This window comes from Aphelocoma coerulescens, assembly GCF_041296385.1.
Source record: "Aphelocoma coerulescens isolate FSJ_1873_10779 chromosome Z unlocalized genomic scaffold, UR_Acoe_1.0 ChrZ, whole genome shotgun sequence".
NCBI lineage: Eukaryota > Metazoa > Chordata > Aves > Passeriformes > Corvidae > Aphelocoma > Aphelocoma coerulescens.
Window position 1 is genome coordinate 35,805,836 of NW_027184085.1, and position 23,015 is coordinate 35,828,850.

Below are 23,015 nucleotides of genomic sequence, written 5' to 3' on the forward strand. Positions count from 1 at the left end.
TATTTTAAATTTATGCTCTCTTGTAAACATATACATTTTAGACTTTAGAACTCTGCTTTAGAAAGTGAGATCTCAGATAAAATAAATCAAAGTGATTTCAGAGTTTGAAAATAAAGCAAAAAGTAATAATGTTGAAATTATTTTCAGGTTTTGTAAGGGCCAAAGCATTTTTGTGTCCACATACATATGTCATGTACAGATTTTATTATTCAGAAAATGGCACATGTCTTAAACAGGTAATTCCTCTTTCAACACTGAAAAATAATTTTATCTGGACTATAAGAAGTAGTGATCTATTATCACAGGGAGAACATAACAGTTCTGCAAGATAAGTACAATTTTCCTCCCAAGAGAGTTGCTGAGCATCGGGGCCTCAGAGCAGTAAGGTATTTGAGCATGTGTTTTCCCAGGGAGCCCCCTGCAACTGGGGCAGGGGCTGATGGTCTCTGTGATTCACTGCCCTGCATTGCAAGGATTCACTGCCCTGCATAGCAAGGGCTTCTGCTGTTTGTTGGAAAGCTCAGTAGGGAAACTGCTGCCTTCCCAGGCCTGTGGTGTCCCCTCACCTTTACTTCCACCATTTGTGATGACTTCCAAAAAGTCTCCTTGCTCCCACTCCGTGGCCCCCCCAAGTGACCAGCCTTCCCCTTGCCACACAGACACATGCTCATTCCAGGTGTGATTGCAGCCCTCTCAGCTGTCTTGGCACCTTCTCAGCAGAGTCTCACTGCAAATCAGTTTGAATGCTTCAGGTTTAAAATAGTCTTCTTTGAAACCAGCTTCTTATGATACTGTCCTTGAACTTGTAAGCCTTCATTAAAAATTAATCAGGCAGATTAAGTAGATTTTTTCCTTCCACTTCCTGCAGTTTTAAGCTTATCTTTTTTGTCGTATGCCCCATCTAAAAGAGATGCATCCACATCAGAGTCCTGGTCCTGAGGACCAGGAACACATGGGACATAGTTTTTAAGCTTATCTCAAATTTAATTTTTGCCTCTCCTTATTTTTGAAAAGGAATTCACTCTTAAGTAGTAAACCCAGTCCTTATCAGGTCATGTGGCTTTGAAGAAAGAACTGGTATGGGGGGCTTCATGCTTTGAATCCCTGGGAGGGAGATCCCTCTGTTTCCCACCCTGAATCCTTATGTTCTTTGTACAGGGGAGGTAATTTCTAGACCCTTGGAGACTTAGATCTGTAAAGGTCTCATTTTCCTTGTCTCTCTTTTCCTCCATTATTGTAATCTTCTATTCTTTTTCCATCTTGATCTTTGCTGTCTTTGTTTATTTGGATGTTAACTCTTACCCAGCACAGTACCATTCTCCAGCATCCATTATACAGGATCTAGCCAACCTCATACACCTCTGCATAGATGGGAACAGACCTTCAGAAAGCTCTTAAACCTCTTCCTGTCATCTGAAATCATGATCTAGTTTATGTTTGTTCTTGTTTTCTTCCACCTCTGTGAATTACTCCTTTTTGCACTTTTTCGGATTTCTTTTATTTTATTTTGTGAAATTATGTCATAAAGTATTTTCAAAGAGAAAAATGTATAATTCCCATCCAAACACAGTCTCATGAAAACACTAGTTTATCAAATGTTTACATATTCCTCAGCAACTCGGAGTCTTTCCTCATACTAAAATATGCCCAAGACTTTAAGAAATAGGTTGAAATACTACTGTTTCTAGTTTTAAATCAAAAGAAAATAGGTGACAGCAATCCACTAAATTGATTTGCAATAAGATTGTGTCACACTCTAGTAGAATTTTTCAGCTTTCTCACTGTGTATCAGCATTTCCTATTTTAAACTTTCATTCAACATGAGCCCAAAAGAAACAGTGCTTCCCTTTGTCCCACTGTAAATTGTAAGACTCTGCAGTGCAGAATTATGACAATGAATCTAAAAACTGCTTTTCCTACATTGACTAAATTATTTCCTCTTTGTGAGGAGACTTCTTCTTTGCAAAAGCATGTTAAATCCCTTGTCTAGGCATTTCTTCTCTCCTTAAAAGGTAAATGGCTTTGTGGTGTTTTTTTTTCCCTTCCCCCATCGAAAAGATTTTCTTTTTGAGTGTTTTCTATTAATCATTACCCACATTGTAAGATCTAATCCTAAGAAGCTTCCAAAAATGACAGGATCTTTTAGAATGCTATCTTTTTGAGAACAAATGCTAAAAGAATCTATTTTAATGTGAGCGCAGTTCCTGATATCTGCAGCTGTAATGCCTTTTCAGGTAAGAAATATCATGACATTTGATCTACTGTCATGGCGGCATCTGTGCAGTCTAACTCAGGGCGGCTGAGAGAGATGATAAAATACTTCTTTTATTAGGAAGGATAAGAATTAAATTGCTTTCTACAGAAAATGAAATCATGATAAATGAAGTAATTAGCCACTCAGTTTTTATGTTTTGGGGTGTTGAATGTTTGGGTACTGCTCTTAGGAAGTGATGAAAGTAAGTACTCAAGGTCTAACTCTGCAGAGGCTGGGTTCCACTGATTTTTCGTTTTGTTTTCATTTTGTTTGTTTTTCCTTGAGGCCTCTTTAATTCCAATGTCAGGAGGGTATGCTTCTTGCTATTTCAGGAGAGTGTGCTTCTTACTATTGCAGAGCAGTAACTGAAGGAAGAGTATGTCACAAACTTTTTAGAAAACCTAGAATTGTGTGTTTGCAAAAGAATGCTGTCTTGTTACTTATATCTTCAGCAGGAAAAGGGATTTAGATGTTTCAGCCTTGGTGTGTACTTCGACAGGAATGGGTTTGGTGTGAGTTACTGTATGCTGAATGAGGTGACAGCAAATGGAATGGCATCACACATCCATGAAAATTGCTTGACTAATTTAATAGATCCTTTCTGTGCAGCCTGACGTTTTCAGATTTAACACACCATCGATCTGACTAATTAGACTGGGCAGAGGGCTGAGCTGAGGGCCACAAGGGGTTTTCCATGCCTCAGTCCCTGTGCCTCATTGCACTGTTCCAGGGGAGCAGAGCAATGGGTCATGCACCCAGCTGGAGGGCACCTGAATGTGCCTGTTCCCCTTGGCATGGTGCAGCACAGGGCTGTGACACCAAACTGCTGCAGCCCTTTTTTATCACCAGCCCAGTCCCACATCCACCAGGGAAGTGGAGCTCTTTCAGCTGGAATAGGGTTAGTATTCCACCATGGGAAGAGGGTAGACTTATAGGATGGGACAGGGTGTGTCATCACTGGGTCTAACTGCTTGCTGATACTGATCGTGGCCTTCTCCTCTCCTTGTCCTGATGAGGCTCAAACTCCAGAGGATCCAGTGGGCACTTGTCATTCAGTTAGGAGTCTCAGCTTTCTGGCAACTTTTTGTAGCCCCTCATAACACTATCAAAAGCAGTCTTCAGAGACTGAGACGTGGAGGCAGAAGGCAGGTAGATGTATCAGGGAAAACACCTGAATGAGAAAATGACAACTGCACATGACATAGGCTTGGCCAGCAAGCTGCTGGAGGGAATGTGAGAGACTGCATTGCCATCCAAATGTGTCTAACTAATGGTCCTTAATAGGTGTGATGAGTAAGGTGGCTTAAAAACACACAGAGCTTTTACCTTCAGAAATGAGTTTAAATATTTCTGCTGTGATTTATCTCTTTCATAACATATTGGCAACAAGAGATGCACTGGAAAGCAGGACACTAAACAGACACAGAATTAGTAGCCACATATGTTGTGGTTTGCAGAAAAAAGTCTTTTGTTTATTCAAATTAACCTATAGGTACACAATTTCACAAAATAAAAGCCAGAAGCCTTGGTAGGATCAGAAGGAGAGAAGGGGACTCTTATGCACTAAGGAACCAGCCCTATTTCTTATTCTGAGGCTTGATAATTTTAAAAAATGTGACAGCTAAAACCCACTGGCACATGCTGCAAAGAAGGATGTGATAAAATAATGCTACTCATCTTCAAGGCTGTCAGTTCAGCAATCAGTACTTCTATTCATCTCTGCGGCCTGCTAACTCAGTGCTACCATGCGATAGATAAACCCTAATCCAAGTGACAGCGTTCAAATCAGAACTGATTTGATTGTTCACATATGATACCACAAGACACCAGAAGCCTAAAGAGTTTGTAAAAATGCCTGGATGTCTCTTGTAGGCACACTTCCCGTCAGAATGTCTTGCAGTGTAGGATACACCAGCTCTTAAACCAGGGGTAATTTGTAGGTCAGGAAAATGCTTTGGTGGCACAGTCAGTTCTTATCACAATCTAACTCTAGCTGGAGCAGGGAACGCTCAAAAATAAAATGTGGTTCAGACCCTGTGAAACCCACCTATTCTGCTTTTAAGTCTCCCTTGCAGGAAGTGAAATCCTTTTCTTTCTCTGCAGAGACCAGACTCGCTCTTGAAGAGATCAAACATGAATACATTTGTTTCCATGCATAAAGCAGAGTACATGGGAGAGTGGTTTTATGGCACACACGTCGGTGTCTCGAAAGTCGTCCTTGCCTCTCAGGATGCAACTGAGCTCCTTTCAACAATAGCTGCAACAGAGCTGCTATTCAAACCTGAGGCAGTAATTGGGATTTTGCAGGCGTTCAGTGGGAGCATTACATTTAGGTTTTGAAACATAATTTTGAACAAAGGTCTGACGATACGGTACTTTGTGGAGATTTCAAAGTTTAGTGTGCCTTTATTTTCATACTTTTCACTAGTGTATCCTGAAGTTTTAGGTAACACTTAGGAAAATAGTTGTTCAAGTAGTTCAAGAAGACAATGGCAATGAAGTAATTGAAAGCAGAATGTGACCTGTAGCTGTTCAAGATCAAGAATAAAAACTGAACGACTTTTCAAGGAAATTGTCAAAGTGCCTGAATACAGAGTGAAATTATGGGACTTCAAGAGACAATGGGTTTTCCTCTTGTGTCTGGGTCATTTCACAAAACAAAGGGTAACGTTCTCTTTGTAGTCTTACGTTGAGGAGAACAGATGTCTCCATTTAATAAGGTACTTAAGCCTGTGTCTAGTTTCAATCTTAGGAAAAAAATTCTTCACTCCTGGGCTTTAAATACTCACTTGAACTAGGATAGTGAAGCTAAGTTTCTCTGCAACCAGACTTTGTATCAATTGTATCCATATATATATTTACACATACACATCTATCTATCTATCTATCTAGATTTCTATCTATCTATTTTTATTTATTTATTTTTTTATTTATTAGCAAGACTGTGTGGTTTTTATCTTTTTCAAAGTACAGGAGTGTGAAAGATGTTTTTCTCATACATTTTTTATGTAAAATGGATTGTTGGTCTTGTAGTACTACTATATATTTTCCATTTCTTCTTGTCATGTTGATTAAACTATATAAATGTCTTCTTTTTTTCCTAAGCATGGATTAAGAAGTACATTGAATAATATTTTTCTAAGATTATCCTCAAGAGAACTGCAATTTGAACTTGTCTGTATCATACTGTGCTTCTTTTCTTGGTGTTCTGCTTATTCTATCTTTGGTTCTACTTTTGTTAGTCATTGTGGGATGAATGTTTATAGAGAAACAGAGAGAAGTCCTGTACTGAAATATTATCAAGTTGTCTTGAGAAAGGAAAAAATTGCCACACACAATATACAAAAACATACAGACTGCCTATGTACGTACTTCTTTGTGATGTCAGAGGAATTTCAGCACTTGTTAAATTTCCTGAGACACTTGTGAGAGCTTTAGGCATTTAAAAATCTTTTAAATTGGATCTCTTGGTTTTATTATAGGTGGTGTTTTTTTCAGTACTTTAGGCCGCTGTTATAACTAGTGCTATCTTTATACTACATGTAGGATCAAATTGGGAATTTATATTGCACTTGAAAATGCACATCTCATTTGGCAAGTTTACTTGTGGTGGTGTCACCCTCCTCATCACATCTGAGCTGCATTGGATAGCAGGGGTCTCTGTCAAGACAGAGTAGATTGTCTCAAACAGGTCACATTTCTCTTGCTCTCTCTGTATGAGAAGTTTTCTAAGTATACACAATGTGTGTCACCCTGCCCCAGGTTTCGATGTGCTTGCTCCTGAGTCACTAATACACCAGTATTTAACTCAGTGGAAACTCTCCACACTTAGCAAGTGCATAATGTACTCAGTCCTGGGGGCTGAAATGCAGGCAGAGTCTCCAAATCTGTGCAAAACTGACCCTGCCTATACTGAATGGTTGCTGCTCAATAACCCACTGACTGATCGGTCCTGCTGTACAGATACACTTGACAAGCCAGAAATACTTGATCATTCCTTGGCATCCCTGAGTATATAACACCTTCTATGGTGAGTGTTTGCTTTATTGCTAGTGAAGGGATCAACAACTGCTCCTAGGGGCATGATTTTAAAGTCTGTTTGAGTGAAGAAACAAAAATGAACTCCACCTCTTTGTTAACGGTTATTTTGATTAAAACCCCATGGTTTTGCATTTCTAGTTGAGGTTAAAAATTAACATTAGAGTTTGTATAATTTTTCTTTTTTGTTTGATTTGATGGTAAGAAAAGCTATAACCTTGCTGAGAGGGTGACAAATTCAGATACAGACAACCAGTACTTGACAGGTTCTATCAGAAAACCAAACAAGGGAAGAGTATGTACGCCTGCTACCAGCTATCACTGTATTGAACAATGAATGTTTGATGAAGCTGACCTGCAAATACACATATCCCTGTGAAAGTGAGCTTTAAGTACTGTCTGGCTGACAAAATTAACAAGAAGAGGCATTTGTTGATAATATATAAAAGTATATATTCAAAATATTTGTTTAGGTCTCTCTCTATAAGCACGTCAGTAAAACTTGAAGCAGAACTCCATTTTTGCTAAATGAGATCTAATGGAGAATTCACTCATGGTCAAATGGCAGCTGAGGCTGATGGAGCTGTGTCCTTTTACAGCAGAGATTAACTTGGACCATGCTGTTTATACCTTTAAAATCTCTATTATCATAAAAAAAATCACAATGAATCTTGCAAATAGGTACCATCAAATGATGTTCTGAAGACTTTTTTTTTGTTTACTGTAATAACTGTGTATTTTTGCTACAAGCAAAAAACAAAACCAAACAAAAATCAAAAAGAAAATAATAAAAAACCCAACCAAAAAAACAAATTTAAGAAAAAAACAAACAAAAAAACCAAACCAACCAGACAAAAACCCCACAAACAAACACACACATGACAAAGAGCAAGAAAATGTACTTAGAATTGTCCAGCTTCAGTAAATACTTTATGCATCCAAAGATTAGTAACCCTCAGGCTAAGCCAACTTTCATCATTACAATGAAAATTTCCTTGTGAAGACAGCTTTCTCAAAACAGTAGATCCTGGGTGTATTATCCCATCTCATTGCAGTCAAGTGAGGTTCTTTGCTTTGCCTTCTGTTACTGTTGCTTTTAACTTCTTGGAGAAAAACCTTTTATGTCTTTGTCTTTTTTATTAGAAGGCAGGTGTTAACAACGTTCTTCTGTCTGGAGGAGATTGTAACAGGGGACAGAGTATTCGATACAAGTGACTTCCTGAGCTAGTCACACTCCCGGTCAACAACACTTAGCACTCATTATTTTGTTTTACCTAGCTACAGTCATGATATCAACCCTTAAACAATGAAGAGTAGCACAGAAATATAAAAAAAAGCTTAAAAGGACATTGATGTTGGGCTTCTTCTGGGCTCCAGTTTCTTTTTTTCACTAGGAGCTCAGAGTTTGGGCCACCTGTTTTAAGTATTCTCTAGTGCTCTGTCCCTCATACTACTATTGAGGAAAGCTTCATTTTGAGTGGAAAAAACAACCAAGGATTGGATCCTAAGTAGCCCTAAAAACAGGAGAAAAAGGAAAATGCTTATGCCCCAGTTGAGGGAAACCAATATTTACCAATCTGATTGTTTTTGCCTTTATATCCTCCTCTCTGACTCTTTCTTCTCTTTGCCAAAAGAAAGAAATTTAGACTCCCAGAGTTTAAATTACAAGTGACAGTAGGCAAAGTTTGGAGGGGAACTTTTGTCTTTCAATAGAGTGGCTGATGTAGTGAGAATAACAGATGAGCCCTTTTGGAAGACAGATCTATCTGCAGCTGGTCTGTTGTTGTGGGTTTTTTTCCCAAACATGTCAGTTAGTCTACATAACAGATACGATTTTTCCTTACAGAACTCGTTGTGCTAATAATATTCTCAGAGTCTTACAGCTATAACAGTACTAAATCAGTGCTAGAGATGATATCAACCCATCTGATGAAAGAATAAATAATCCCATAAAATATGGGATGTCTGATCCCTTGGCTTTAATGCAAAAAAACCTGAATTTAAAATAAGAACAAACAAACTACATGGAGTCACATGCTTTCTTGCATTTGAATATTGTAATTTGAGAAAATCTTCAAGATACAGTTTTTCAGAAGATCATTTGACTATTAGAAATACCCACTCAGTGCCATAGGATGTGATTCAAAAAATGCCGTTCTGTCTGGGGAAAGGCAGTAGTTGATAACTACTATCTTGAGTTCTGTTTCAAAATTTGAAGGATATTAATATGAATGACTTGCTTTGATAGTATTATATACATGTCATTGTCTTGTGAGACCTTTCCTTATCTGCTGAGACCAGCATGCAAGTGAGCTGTTTTGGTGCAATTCCAATGAAATCAATGGTGGTACTTTCCCCTCCTAGGATGCAATTATTTAATATTTACCTGATGAGATGCCTCTTTTACTTTGCCTGTTTCTCAGGGAAATTTTTTTTCCCCAGTGGTAACAAAGAGAAGTTACGTATATGCATGAGCATCTGGCTAGAGATAAAATCTGTAGCATATGATAGATAAAAAATTTGTCCCACATCCTGTTCCTATGCAAACATTAACGGATTCCACTGACAAGTATGAGAGAGAAACTTATTGTCAAAATTGTTTTTACATTAATGCCTTTTTTTCTATATCATAATGAAGGGATAATAAACTGCAATAATAAACTTCAGGGGCTTTGATAATACAGCCTGCAGGTGGCTAGTAAGGATAAGTGAACTGGCACACTGCCTGGCCTGGCATTTGCTTCAGTAGTTCAGTTTTGGCAGCTTTTCTCAATCTGAGATTACTGCCTCCCCCTTCTCACCTCTGATGTAACCTTTAAATAAATGTAAGCCAGTGACAGACCAGATATTTGAGTGAAGAACTGAGCTAATATTTTTTTCTTTCTATAATAGGACCATTCCCAGGTTACCTGTTTGTTATAACCTGCCCCAGAAGGTGAGAGTAACCCAGGCTTTTGTTAATATATCCCTTGGGGTGGGTTAGAGTAAAATGACACTCAGTGATCTGCGTTTATAAATGTATATATGTAGGGTTTATTTTAAAATTACTTGGCTGCAATTGAAAGCAGGTATGTAGCTGTTTTGGTTATTATTATCTATAGTAATATAGCAATATAAAAGCATGAAAATATCACTTAAGAAATTATACAAGGAAAAGAAAGGGAAAGAAAAGAATAGAAAGATATCGCCACTTACGGATCCAGTGACAAGACTTGGTTGTTGTAGTTTAGATGTCCCTTGCTTGAAGCGACGGTCACAGTCTTAATCCATCAGTCTTGGGGGAAGCTCACAGAACATAGAGTTCAATGGGTTATATACATCCAGGTTCAGGTGGGAGCACCCAATCATCTTCCCTGGTGGGGGCAGCTTTACACTGTCTGATGCAACACTGTGGAACATGACAGCCCTCCTATGGAAGCCCCCAGAAATTAGTCTGGGGGAACATTGAGGGTCTTTAATGGTATATGACACCTTCCAAGACATGACAGCTGCCTCTCACATCAGTGTACTTGAGCCAATTATGCCCCATCAGAAGGAATGTCCCAATACCTTCCCCGAAGTATTAGGACTGAGTCAGTCACATAAAGGAGGACTTTGGCAGGACAAAAAATATTATGTAACCTTGTGGGTGCAAATCCCGCTGCAGCAACGCACCCTACTGCCTCTGCAAATGGTCGATTGTTTTGAGTCGTTAACCATTAACATTCCAGTCTCTCACACCCTTGCAGTATGATTCCTAGTGCATGGTAGTACCATACTGTGTTATTCTCTAGGCATATTTTGAGAAAACTGTTGAGTTGTATTGTAATTTTAGTAATTATATCATATCAGAAATAATGCGTTTTAGCTATGTTGTTTAAAATTCCATCTCAGTTGTACTTTGGAGAACAGCAGACTGGTGTAAGCAGCTGCCTGCTGTGAGCTATGTTTACCTGGCTATTGAGATAGTATTACAAGGAGACAAACTGGAGGCACCGTGTCCCTGTACGAGGCACTGAATAGTCTTGGTTGGGTGATGCAGTCTCTCATTGGCTTGCTTTGTAATTCTTCAGGCTGAGACCACACATGCCATGCTTGCCTCCTCCGTGGGAAAGCAGAGGTTCTCTGCTTAAGCCACAGCCATTCCCACAACAGAGACAATGCAGTTAACTTCTGATAGAAGAGTCCTGATGCTGGTGTCTCATTGGTTAAATGGCATCAGCTCAGGCTGACTTACCTGTGTTTCAGCACTGTGCAAGTGAGCTATGAATGTGATGTATATCCTTAATGATAATAACAGTAATAGTTAATATATATCTATTAGATTAATAAGTTTTTATATATTATGAAGTATAGTTAAAATATTTGCAATTTTAATTAAGAATAATGCTCCAAAGATGTCTCGCTAGGAAGTGTAACATTTAGATCAATGCAGAATTTTAGAAGAAAATAATTCTGGCCTTGCTTTATACTTTTCCTTCCTTTTTCTTACCTTTGGTGCAACAATCATATATTTTTGTTATCCTCTGAGTGAGATGCTGTGATTTCACACTGTAAACATAAAAAGTTTACATTATTCTCCAAAACCTGACACCTATCACTTAAATCTCTTTCTTTTCTGACTCTGACACTGCCTTATTACCAGTATTTCTACCTTGCTCATACTTTTCATTATTTTCCCCATTTGCTCAACATCTTTCCTATTCTGATCCACTTTCACCTGTTTTTCTGTCCTTCTCTCCCTGTTTCTTTCAATCCTCTTAACTAAACCCTTTTCTGTCCTCCATGCCCCTGCCCTCTCTCACACTCCCAGAGCTTGGTGCTAGCCTTGTGACTCTGGGAGATATTTGGAGCTTACATATTTTTGTCCAGCTTGGTGATTTACATTTTGGATAAATTCAGCAGTGCTTTAGAGCTGGACCAGCAGCCGGGTAAATGTCATCAGCTGGGCATGCTGACTCAGAAAATGCTGCCAAGCCTCCAGCTTCAGAGGCTTTGCCCTGCTCCCTCAAAGAGGCTGAACTACTGGTCTGATAGTCACTCCTCTCACCTCTGTGCCTCATGGTGAGCAGAACAAGCTGTTTCCCACTGAAGGCCCTGTAGGGCAATAACTGGAGCTCCCCAAGGACCCCATGATGCCTCTGCCATTACTTTCATTCAAGTTAAGTGACATCTGAGTTTCATCATACCTTGTACTCAACATAAAATTTCCATCTTCTCCTCCCCCAGTTAGGCAGATACTTCCTCACTCCTCTCTTCCCTCCATGGCCTGACATGGTGAAAGATTGCCTGCAGGAATGGTCCTGGCTGCTCCTGAACAGCCATAGCATGACTGAACTGGCCTTGGCTGTTTATAGGTCTGGCTCCTGCTTTATGGGTTTCAATGCTCTTCAGCACCATGAAGAAGAGGAATCTGCAGAGAATGCAGGTTTGGAAATCACAGCATTGTGGAAGTGCTAAATAAGGTCTACTGACAACTGCACCAGAAAGACAGGAGTGCCTATTGAGAAATGGTTTTAAGATGGTAGTTCAAGAGAGACTGAGACAACTGTAGGTCTTGAAGAGGTCTTGCCACAGTTGCTCTGTACATAAGTTACTGTCTTACTTCTGTGCCTTTGAATGGGTTCTGTTGTGCAACAAACTTAGCAAACATGGAACAAAGCGTGGACCCTTCCTGGAAAAGATAGACATTCAAATATTGTCCTTGCGCAATGTAAAAACAGTATCATTTACCTCCAGGTTAAATACTCCTTTCAGGTCAGAATCTTTTATTGATAGTTTCATTGTTTACTTCTACCTTTACAGGCTCCTGGATCAATGCTTTTATTTTGCAATGGATTTTCTTTTTTTGGATGGACACCGGCTCTTGAAATATTGACACCACTGCTTTGAGCAGTGGAAATGGGAGGCAAGATCTTGTTCTCTGCCAAAAATTCTCCTCCTCAGTCAGGCTCTGTCAGTGACAATAATGTTGGCGGCTCTCACTTTGGAAAGCCTGAGGTATAATGTGATTTCAGGCTTTCATGCTTTTCAGGCTGAAGGGTTTTTGGGGTTTTTTCCCTTTTTCATAAGAAGAGAATCTGTGCTCATCAAATTCTTCTTTCCTTGACTGGGTTACTATCAACTGTCTTGTCATGAAAATCTCACAGCAAATAGAGAAGACACAAGCTCTCATGCCATGGCTTGGCTTACATTCAGCATGTGCACACAGTTAGGACTTCAGATCAGTGTACTCATTTATAGATGACATTTTACTGCCCATGTCTGTTTTCTTGTCCTGCCCATGCTGCCAGCAGAACTAAAAGATTCTATACTGCTCACAGCTAGAAGTTAGTGTGTTTATATCTTGTAGGCTGTGGGTTTCATACAGTTTTCTGTCATACCTTGAGTTCTCCATGGTGTTTTCCCTTACAAAATAGTGCTCTGTCACACTTCCTTGTTTGGGTGGGTGGTACTAATCTTTTCTACTAAAGGAAGAATGGGGTAACAAGTGATGTAGAAAACATGACAATGACAAGGTGCAAATTTATGGGGTATAGTAACTAATGTGGGTCACACTACCTCAGGAATGGTCTCTCAAAGAAAAGGACTTTAGAGACAGCTAAAGAGAACTGAAAGATCAGCCTGAAGAAAACTGCTCATATGAAAAGGGACTGGAAACAGTTAGACCTGTTTATGATAAAACTGGCAGGTATAAGAAAGGTAGGTAGGAAGGTATACAGAAGAGTGGAAAAAGAGTGGACAGATTATCCTAGAACTCTAGATTTTAAAAATTATTCCTCTGAAGAATCTTTGAAGCACTGGTCACTTAGTATTAGACTTAAACATGCCACAGCAATTATCACATTGGCTCAGATGAACATCTCAGTAGTAAAGTACATTTTTTGACTACGTTTTAAACCAAAATTACTAAATTTTTATTCCAGAGTTGGCTTTAAGTAACAGAACAAATTGAGTAGACTCTGTTGCATCTTTTTAAACTATTTTAAGCACTTGTCTGTAGCATTTTAATTAGGAAGGGAGAAACATAAGCTTCTACAGGCTTGCCCTGATTTTGGGTGGTGTTACCTATATAACATGCTAGATGGCTCTTCTTGAGGCAACAAGGGGAGAGTTGACCTTGTGATTATCTTAATGACCATCACATGGCAGCTCTTTGAAAAAATGTTTTCCCCATTTGTCTGGGAAGATATGGACTGACTGAGGATAAAGGATGGATTGCCTCTTCCTGAAACCTATACTGCAACTCTTTCGACTGCAGCTTGTCAGCACAACTAGAAGAATTAAACACCTAGCTCTGCTTTTGGGTAATAGGGAGTGATAGATGAGATGAATACAAGAATGTGGTAAATCTGTTTATTGGTGGGGTAGAAATTAAGGAATTGGAGAAGAAGGGAATTTTAACATAATGAATTTAGAAATGTAAATCTGAAGACAAAAAACTACCACACATAGCAGATAATAACATTGGTGGTATAAACACAAAATTCCTTTATTTTCTTAGAATTTAGGGAGAAATATACCTAACATGTTTGGCTGAATATTCTTTCCCTTTGAGGACCTGCTTTCAGGAAAACCTGATTTTTCTTAAAAACACTTGCAACATGAAATTATTTGAATGGTGAATGGGTTAACACACAAACAGTAACTTTTATTTCAATGGGACTATTCATACAAATAATTGTGTGTAAGTGGGAGTGAGAAAATGACAAATTTCTTCCTTTGCCACTTCTGCAAATAGCTTCTCTTTTTTTAAATTGACTTTAAGTGAAAGCATCTCTCTCTCATGCTACAGTTCGCTTTTAACTGTTCCAAGGACTGGATAGATAGCATTGGCACACTCAAGACAAGACCATCAGCAGCAGTCTAGCTTGGTTTTCTGGTGGAGACTGTCAGCCCTGAGGTAGATGTTATCATTAAAACCCTACATGCACATACTGTACTTTTTCACCTCTACATGGAAGAAAAATATCAGGCAGTGTGACAGGGCATACCTAGAACCAATGTTTTTATGTCTTTCTACTAAATCTTCCAGATTAGTACACTGTGAGTGCTAGACACTTTACGCATGGAGAGCAGGTTGCCAACACTCCTGATATTTGTACTCTATCTGGGTACCAGCAGTGTATTCATTTAATGTATTACAGGGGGAAATGTAGCATTTCAAATCAGTTCTCTGGAAATCATAAGCAAATTCTCAGATCTCAGATCCATGGGTCACAGGTATAGGAATTACTGCTACAGCCTGATCTCAATGTGATTGCTCTAAAGGGTATTCCAATTTTCAGCAATGGTTAGTTATGAAATTGGCTCAGCTGATTACAGCGTGGTGTTAATAGTACCAAGGTTGTGGGTTTGATTCCTGTTACGGGCCATTCCCTTAAGAGGTCAATGGACCTCTTGGGTCCCTTTCAACTCAGAATATTCTACAATTTAGTTGTAAAAATAGTTATGATGAAGCCAGTGATATGTATTTTTGTTGGTAGAATGAGAGCAACTCTGCAGTTACTACTTGATATTCATTTAAAGCAGAATTATTACCAAACAGCCATCCCATCTCTTCTGCCAAGTACTTGTTCATGAGCCCTGCTTCTGTATTGTGCCATCACAATACAACTAACTGCACAGCCTTATAGAAAACCATATTGATAAACTAATCAGCTAAAAATTCCTCTTGTTCCCCTCTGTTTACTGTTGTTTTCAGTTGATTCAGGCTCCCAAACTTGTTACTTTACAAATCCTTTACCAGCACAATGTAGGGATCAGTGTAAGAATAGCAACAAAAGAGCAATGGAAGAGAGCCAGGGTTGGGGGGAAAGACATGGACTTTTCTTGGAGGGTAAATTAAATTATATGTTTAAAATTAGGCTTCTAGTTTAAACACCTTTAGAATTCTTTTTCCATGGACATTGTTCAGTTTTCACTTAATGCACTGTTTTCCTACAACGTTCCTGCCAGTGAACACACCTACATTTGATTTGAACAGAAAGCATGAAAAGGAAACAACAAAGATATGGGTTTTTTTTAATATCTTAACTTTAGTAGATTTTTTTTTATTGCCTAGGTTTTTTCAGCTCTAATTAGTTCTATGGAATGATTAGTGATTGATTTACCTAAGTATAAGATTTTGTTGAATAGGCAAGTAGTGCTTGTGATTAGAATTTGGAAAAAAAAAATAAGAGTTCCTTTGTAAGTTTTTTCACAGTTCCACTGGGATGAATAATCATCCTTCACTAGTCAAAAAAAATTCATTCTTGTTTCAGGAGGAAGAAAATAGACTGGCTATTAGCAATAAATTGAAATTATCACTTTCTATCAAAGTGAATACTCAGCTCTTGTAAAACACTGGTAATCTAGCTGTGTTTAAAAGCCATGTAAAAAATAGTAGTTTTGCATATTCTTTTGGCACTTAGTCAACAATGCATGATACATGATGCAGTTATCGATTCCTGAAAAACTTACTAGACAACATGACCACTTTTAAGCACAGAATACTAATTTTAACCCATTATATCACTTACATTTCCATAATATTTTTCACCAAGTATTTAATGCATTACAGTAGTATAAATACTTTCCCATATTAAGTGATTTACTGAAAAACTAAAGATAATAAAATGCTGTATAAAATGTACTGCAAAATTCCTGTTATACCAGACTTGGATTTCAGCCAGACCTAAAATAGTTTTAGAATGTAGAATGTGTCTTACTTTGGAATGCAAGCATGTATAGAGGCACATACATGGGACCAAATCAGCAGACAAAGTGAAGCAATGCATTCCTATTGAAGTCAGTAATTTATAGCAGATGAGGTTGTGGCCACATGCTTGTATATATGTGTATGTACTTGTAACACACACATGTGTACTTACGTGTGACCAAAAATCATATATGCATGTAAATGTGTAACTACATACAATTGCTTTCTTCTGCCAGAAAATTTTTCATTAGACTGGAAAGGTGGAAAGTGCTCATGTACTTTAGATATTATTTCTGGTTATGAGAGAGGCACATGGTGTTTCACATCCCTCCTGATTTTTAGGGCGTCCCTTGCTGAAACAGCACCAAGGTTATTTGTCTGAAAGTCATCAATGATAGAAATAAAAGACTTGAGGAGAGGAGGAAGGATGGAAGTTTAATTTCACTGAATTTGTCCACAGAGAACAATTCAGTTAATATTATGACTTTTAAAATGTGGTATGCTATTGAAAAACTATTTATAAAGCCTTGGTATACACTTAGTACCTGGTATGTAAAATCTGCAGAACTGTGGTTGAATAAAGTAGAGGCACCTTCAGTTTGCAAGAACTACAAGCTGTCAGGGCAGGTGCTGCCTCCTTTTGCTCCACTGGCTGCCATTTCAAGGGAGAGAAGATACTGATGGGGAGAAAACTTTCGAGCAACTTTAAAAGGAAAGTAGATGGTACCAATTGCAAAATCTTTTGAAGGGAAAAAAAGTTATCCATAAAATTTCAGGTGCAATGGATTAAAAGATGGAAGAGATTGATAGAAAAATGATTAGAGGAAGCATCTCAGGAAGCAGAAGCTTCTTCTCTCCTCTGTGTATGTACACAAACTACTCCTTTTCCAGATAGCTGTTTCTATTCTTGAAAGTCTTGTTTCTTTCTCTTTTTTTCATTTTTTCTTTTTTTTTTTTTTAGTAGCTTGTTTGTTGTTATGCTTTATAAATATACCATGAATTATTCCCAAGTGGATAACAAACCTAATTCTTTTCTGAGCTACACCTTCATAAAACCAATATAATTCTGTCAAAATTAATGGATAGAATAGTACCATTATTTTGCAGAGTGTTAAAAAGAGTCTTGTTCCTGCAAAGGAAGGATATCTGTTTTTCTTTGAGCTTCCTATTATCTATATTAAGCCTCTAGGCTACTTGTTACTTCTATTGTGATTGCTAATGTGTGTTCCTGTCTAGCACTGGTATTATCTGTTGCATGGTCCAGGGATAGCTTGTTCTGTCTTGGTGTTAAGTGCTGGTGAGATGCAATCAAATTTTGTACCTTCAGACCACCATAAGTGACACAGAAGGGGATGATTCATCAACAACAACTGCTTTAATGGACCTCTTCAGTATCACAGAGTATTATGTGAATCACATATTACAATGTAATCCTGAAATGTACCACTGAAGAACAAACTGCAAAACCTAAAGAAAAAGAAGGTAGCCAGTCAGTCAGAGAGTGATCTCAGTACTGATTAGAACCAAAGCTTGTTTCCAATTCAGAATTAACAGGTCTTTCTTTGTGCTCCTGGCTGGCCTACTGCTAGTACTACACACTGTATCTTGGTTTTTGCAGTACTATCACAGAATACCAGAATGAATAAAATTGGTAGGGACCACACTGGAGTCATCTGGTCCAACTCCTTGCTCAAGCAGGAGCATCCCAGAGCACATGGCACAGGATTGTGTCCAAATGGTTCTTGAATATCTCCAGTGAGGGAGACTCCACAACCTCAGGGCAATCTGTGCCAGTGCTTGATCATCTGCACAGTACTATGTTCCAGAAATTCTCAGCACTTTCTTTAATCTGTCCTTTGTGGACGTTTGATACATTAGTTATAAGTTATAAGACATTTTTTAAAATCATTGCTTCCCATAGATCTTCACCTCCTTTTCCTTTTCCTCCCATCTTTCTCTCATTTTACTCATGATGTGCGTTAGGATTAGTTTTCTTTCATTACACTTACTATTTCCAGCAGGTCACCACCTTCTTGTTGAGATGCTCCTGGTTTCAAATCAAGCACCACTGGGACGTGATAGCTGCTGACATAACTGGGGACTGAAATCCCACAGAGCAGAGGCCAAATTTGATGGATATTTTCTAATATTTTGCCTCTGGAAGTATACAAGAATAAGAAATAAGGCCTACAGGAAATTTAAAGGATGAAGGATGACAATGAGGTATTCCCTTATGACTGCATGGGCCCAGAAAGAATTCAGATTTTGTTGGTCGTGACAGTTCTCATTAGACAAGGCACATTGAAGTAGAGCCACATGTGGTTTGATTCCTACCATAGGATGAATACTTTGGAGGAGGGTGTCATTTATGGGAGAGTAATATGTGGGAAAATTAAGATTAACCTAAGTAAAATGCATTTTTAAAATATACCTTCTGTGAATAAGTCCTCTATGTTAAAAAATATTCCGAAATCTTGAGAGAGTCTGCTGTTCAAAAGGTTCAAAAAATGTGTATTCACAGAACAACTGCAAGGGTCCAGGCTTTGCCTGTGGAAACTTTTAGTCATTTCACCTATCTGTAACTTCAGGTGAAAAATACAAATATGATTGGCTCTAGTTGTTCATATATTCAGAGACAATGGTGAAGAGTTTTCAAGCTAAGCACCAAAGAGTATATCATCACATCTTGAACAGAAGTTCGTACTTTGCAAGTTCAAATGAACAGCTAAGATTGTTATAGAGAAAAGATGTCATTTTACCCTCTTTACAAATTGGTTAATGAGGTGCCATTGGAAAAGTAACTTCCCAAAGGTCACATAAGTCTGTGGCAAAACAATGAACTGGAATTAGTTCTCCAAGGCGCACAGTCTGACAGTGCAACACTGTCTTTATTTTTATTCCCACAGTATTTACTTTATTTAATCTCTGCTGATATTTAAAATTTCCTTTTAAACTTAGAGAATATTAAAAAATCTCTTTAAAAAGCCAAAACCCTTAAATAGCCCTCCCAACCTGTTTTCCTGAATGCTTTTCTGTCCCTTGGGTTACCATAGGAAATCATGTTGTGATCATGTTTAATTGTGTAAGCTCTATTCTCAGCAAAGAAAGTAAACCTTGACATTAGGAAACCTGAGGGGAAAATGTTTAAAAGGGAAGGAGGCATTTCATATTGGAAAGATTTGCATGTGCTCAGCATTAGATAGAGAGCTTTAGAGAAAACACATAAGAGTCTGAGCACTCAGGCTTTTCTGGGTTCCCCACTGGGGAGGTGATACTGCACTTGGTTAATACATTATAAACACAAACTGGCTAGCACTTGCTGAATTTACATTGCACATTAAAAGGTTGAGGTTCCGGAGGGAATTCAGAATTCCTCCTCTTAACGGAACTGCTTTCCTCTGGGGAGAAGTAACAAGCCACCACCGTGATCAGCAGCAGCATGGAGACAGGAGGTTTCTGCAGTAGTAAGAACACTCCTTGCTCCACTTGTTTAACCCACAAGCTCTGACTCTACTCTCCAATGCTCTGTGTACATGATTTTTTACTATAGATTGCAAGTCTTTTATATGAGATCTTTAAGAAAGGTCTTGTGATAAAAATCAAAATCTGCCCTCCACTATGCAGAATATGCTTTCTTACTGAAAACACAAAAGGTTTTTGAATTGTTTTATTTTTTCAATGTAATATTTTAATAATAGAACTCTTTGCTATTTTTCTTTCTTATTAGTTTGCTGATAGAATGATGCTTTTGGCTTATTTTTTAGAAAGGAGAGCATAATCCTGTTGTCCTAAACCATGTTCTACAACTGACAAGAAAATATTTTTGTTGTACATGAAGCTGTAAAAAACAGACCTAAAAAGAGGATATTGGAGTGGGAGTGCGAAAATTTACATCCCTAAATCCTATATAGCAATCCTGACAACTGCTGTTTTGCTGTTGGCTAACCATCCCAATGCACCCTTTTCAGATGGTTCCCATCTCATACTTTCTACCAGCTGCCGAGCATCCTATCTGCCATGGCCATTGGGATTTTGCTGTCCCTGGGCACTCTCAGTGCTTACCGGTCAGCTTAGTGTTAGACACACAGTCAAATCAGCAGAGGTTATATGATTAGGCATCTAAAACCTAAGGTTTTCTGGTAACTCTTCCCTCATGGCTACAGCAGGGTCAGCAGCACATGGCCTTCACCATGCCTCAAGCAAAAATCTCACCCAACTCTAGCAAAGTCAGAAAACTTGGGCTTATTTGTGTGTAAGGTGAATTTCACCCCTCATCTCCAATTCACTGGTTTGTAAAGCACCTTAAAATAGCTCAGCTGTCAAAGCCAATGTATGAACCCCTCGTCACTATACCAATGTAAATTATTACTTATCTAAAATTTTTAAAGGTGAAAATATATGGCATTGCAAAATGGCATTTGACAGCAAAATGTGACTGCACTGACTGATGTGTGGTTTCAGTCTGCTGTGCTCCTAGAAACAAATGGACTGCTTTCACACATCTCCAGTCTCTAGGTCTGTCTGTGGTTACTACAGTGACTTCTCTTTGTTCTGTACTTGAGTGCTCTAAGAGTCAAGGGCTCATCTGTCATGTGCTATAGATAATCTCAAAAACACCTTAACAGACAAGGTATGAACCCCAGGGCTGTTTATATTCATGAAAACTTTTCCCCCCCGCAGAGGTCACATTGAGTAAGATAAACTGTGTCATCAAATATGCAGCATACATTGCAACAGGGGTCTGGCATTGCAGGCTTAAGACTTTTTGTGAGTTGTGTCAAGGAGGGCTGTTTTTGTCCTTAGCTTGATGAACAGTTTCAAACGGCCAGCACTCTTGTAGTTCAAATGTAAATGAGAGCACACGTTACAACTACCCTCACTTCTCTTTACTGAAATAACAAAATGCATTTTCTCTTACCTGACTGCTTAATACCCAGTGAAGAGCTGATATGTCATGGTTATAATACATATACAATAAAATAGACCTAGTAAAATTAAACTGCTGCCTGACAACGACATTGCAGAGGACTGTCTTTCTGTGTTGCAGGCTGCAATATGTGCCTGATACAAAATCAGGTCACAGGTTTTATTTGTACCCGTGGCAATAAAGATAATATTTAAAACTGATACAATAACTACTTTTCCCCCAAATGTTTTATGATCTAATCAGGAGAACAACCCTAGAAATTATTGTGTGTTTATAATATAGTACTGCTGTCATCAAAATCTATCAGTTTCACCTGAAAATAAGAATAGGTATGTCTAGGTATTTGCAGTACACTCCAAGACATCCCATGTCCAGTTTTCCCTCGACTTTAAAAATCCAAAACTTTTGAGTTTTGGATTGGTTCTTTTGTTATTTGAAACAATTTTTAAGGCTGCTTCAGTATAGCTTCTCACAGGAATGCATATTGATATTTGTTTTGTCTTATACTATCACTGTAAATAACTACACAACCATCACTGCTGCCCTCTATTTCATTTTTACAGAGTTGAAATCCAAAATGCAAGTACACATCAATTTTGCTAACAAATATTAAGAGACAGCATCTAGCTAAAACTTGTTATGAAGAATTTAATGTGCATGTTTTGCCTCCACACTTGCTTTATTTTGCTAAATAGCCTGTGTGGAAAACAATTTACTTATCCATTAAAAAACAGAACAAAACCACCAAAAAAACCCCAAACAAAAAACCCCCAAGAACAACAACAAAAAAACCCCAACCCTGTTCCATTCTGTTTTGGTTTCTGGGGTTCTGTTGTCATTTTATCCTAAAGTGCTGTTTCCTCACATTTGCATCTACCAGCCTTTTTAATGTGATATTCCATTTAAACTGCCTTTTAATTGTATGTGCTGCCTTGGCAGAACATGACTGATGTACTAGCGTTAATTAGGGCTCCAGTCAGCAGCCTATGCCAGCTGGAAACTGAGAAACAAGCGTAAATTATTCTGTCATCAATCAGCTCAAAAATGTTTGAATCACTAATTAGTTTGCAATTTGGGTGACAGTTTATCTGACGCAGGCGGTGTCAGAAACTTCAGATCTTAGATGAATAATTTGCCAGCAACAAGCACATATTCCCTGCTTTTAAATACATGAAGGTTTATCTGCATGTTGAAAGGTGGCTCAGCAGTCTTCATTAACTTCCAACTGGGACTATGTAAATCAGGAATCAGTGTGAGGCACTTCAGTCTGTGGTGGCTTAGCAGATGATATTTAGAAAAAGAAAGCCTCTTTTCTCTCTTTTTTTTATTAATAATTCATAAACTGATAGACGAGAATGTTTGGGCTTTAACAGCTTAAAAAAACCACAATGGTTAAAAAAAAGAAGGCAATCACCCCCTTTTACATGAAAATTAGTTGTGCTGCATCTTGCTGTTTAACTGATTTAGTCTCCTCCACTGTCATGTGTCTGGAATGTTAAGCAGTAAGTGATTAGCCCTTGTCCTTTAAAGCAGGATCATTATTGGGGTTTTATTAAATGGCAGACTTGTGTTTCCATTTAAAGGATAAGGGAGGTGGAGGAGGGGAAACAAGAAATTGCTAACAGGAAGCAGAAAAGGTTACCAGCGTCTCAAAAGAAGAAACTATTCTACATTATAAATGCAGTCGAGAGGGTCTTAACATCTGTGTTATTCTTATCTATAAGAGAGATAAGTTTAATATCTTGCAACACATACAATTATTGTGTGGCCCACAGATAAAACAAAAGTGTAAAAACAATTGAGGGAGACAGTATTACTGGGTAGAGAGACAGCAATGTGTCTTCTACCTACTCATCCATCCTTCTGGAACTGAAAGATGGCTTTGATATGGAAAGGTGTAACAAGAGCAGGGAGAAGAGCTGTAAGCTGACAGTGGTGCCAAATACAAAAAGCAGTTGAGGATAAGATTCTTAGGTCCTCTGTGGCTGGCAAAGGGCATGCTCTCTGCATCAGAGCTTTGACAAGGTGAGAGAAGCGGGGAATATGATACCGTGTAATTATGATTAGCTAGTGCCATTCTAAGCACAACACAACAGTAGCATGCATGGGAGTGCTGC

At 38.4% G+C, this 23,015-nt stretch overlaps 1 protein-coding gene across 1 annotated transcript in view; it reads right to left on the reverse strand.

The window, feature by feature from the left end:
• LOC138103741 (uncharacterized) overlaps window positions 1–9,830 on the reverse strand; it is a 35,612-nt gene extending 25,782 nt beyond the window's left edge. The window contains exon 1 of the mRNA XM_069002280.1: window positions 9,488–9,830. The gene's annotated coding sequence lies outside the window, so the exon portion shown is untranslated. The remainder of the gene's footprint in view (window positions 1–9,487) is intronic.
• Window positions 9,831–23,015: the final 13,185 nt, after the last annotated feature.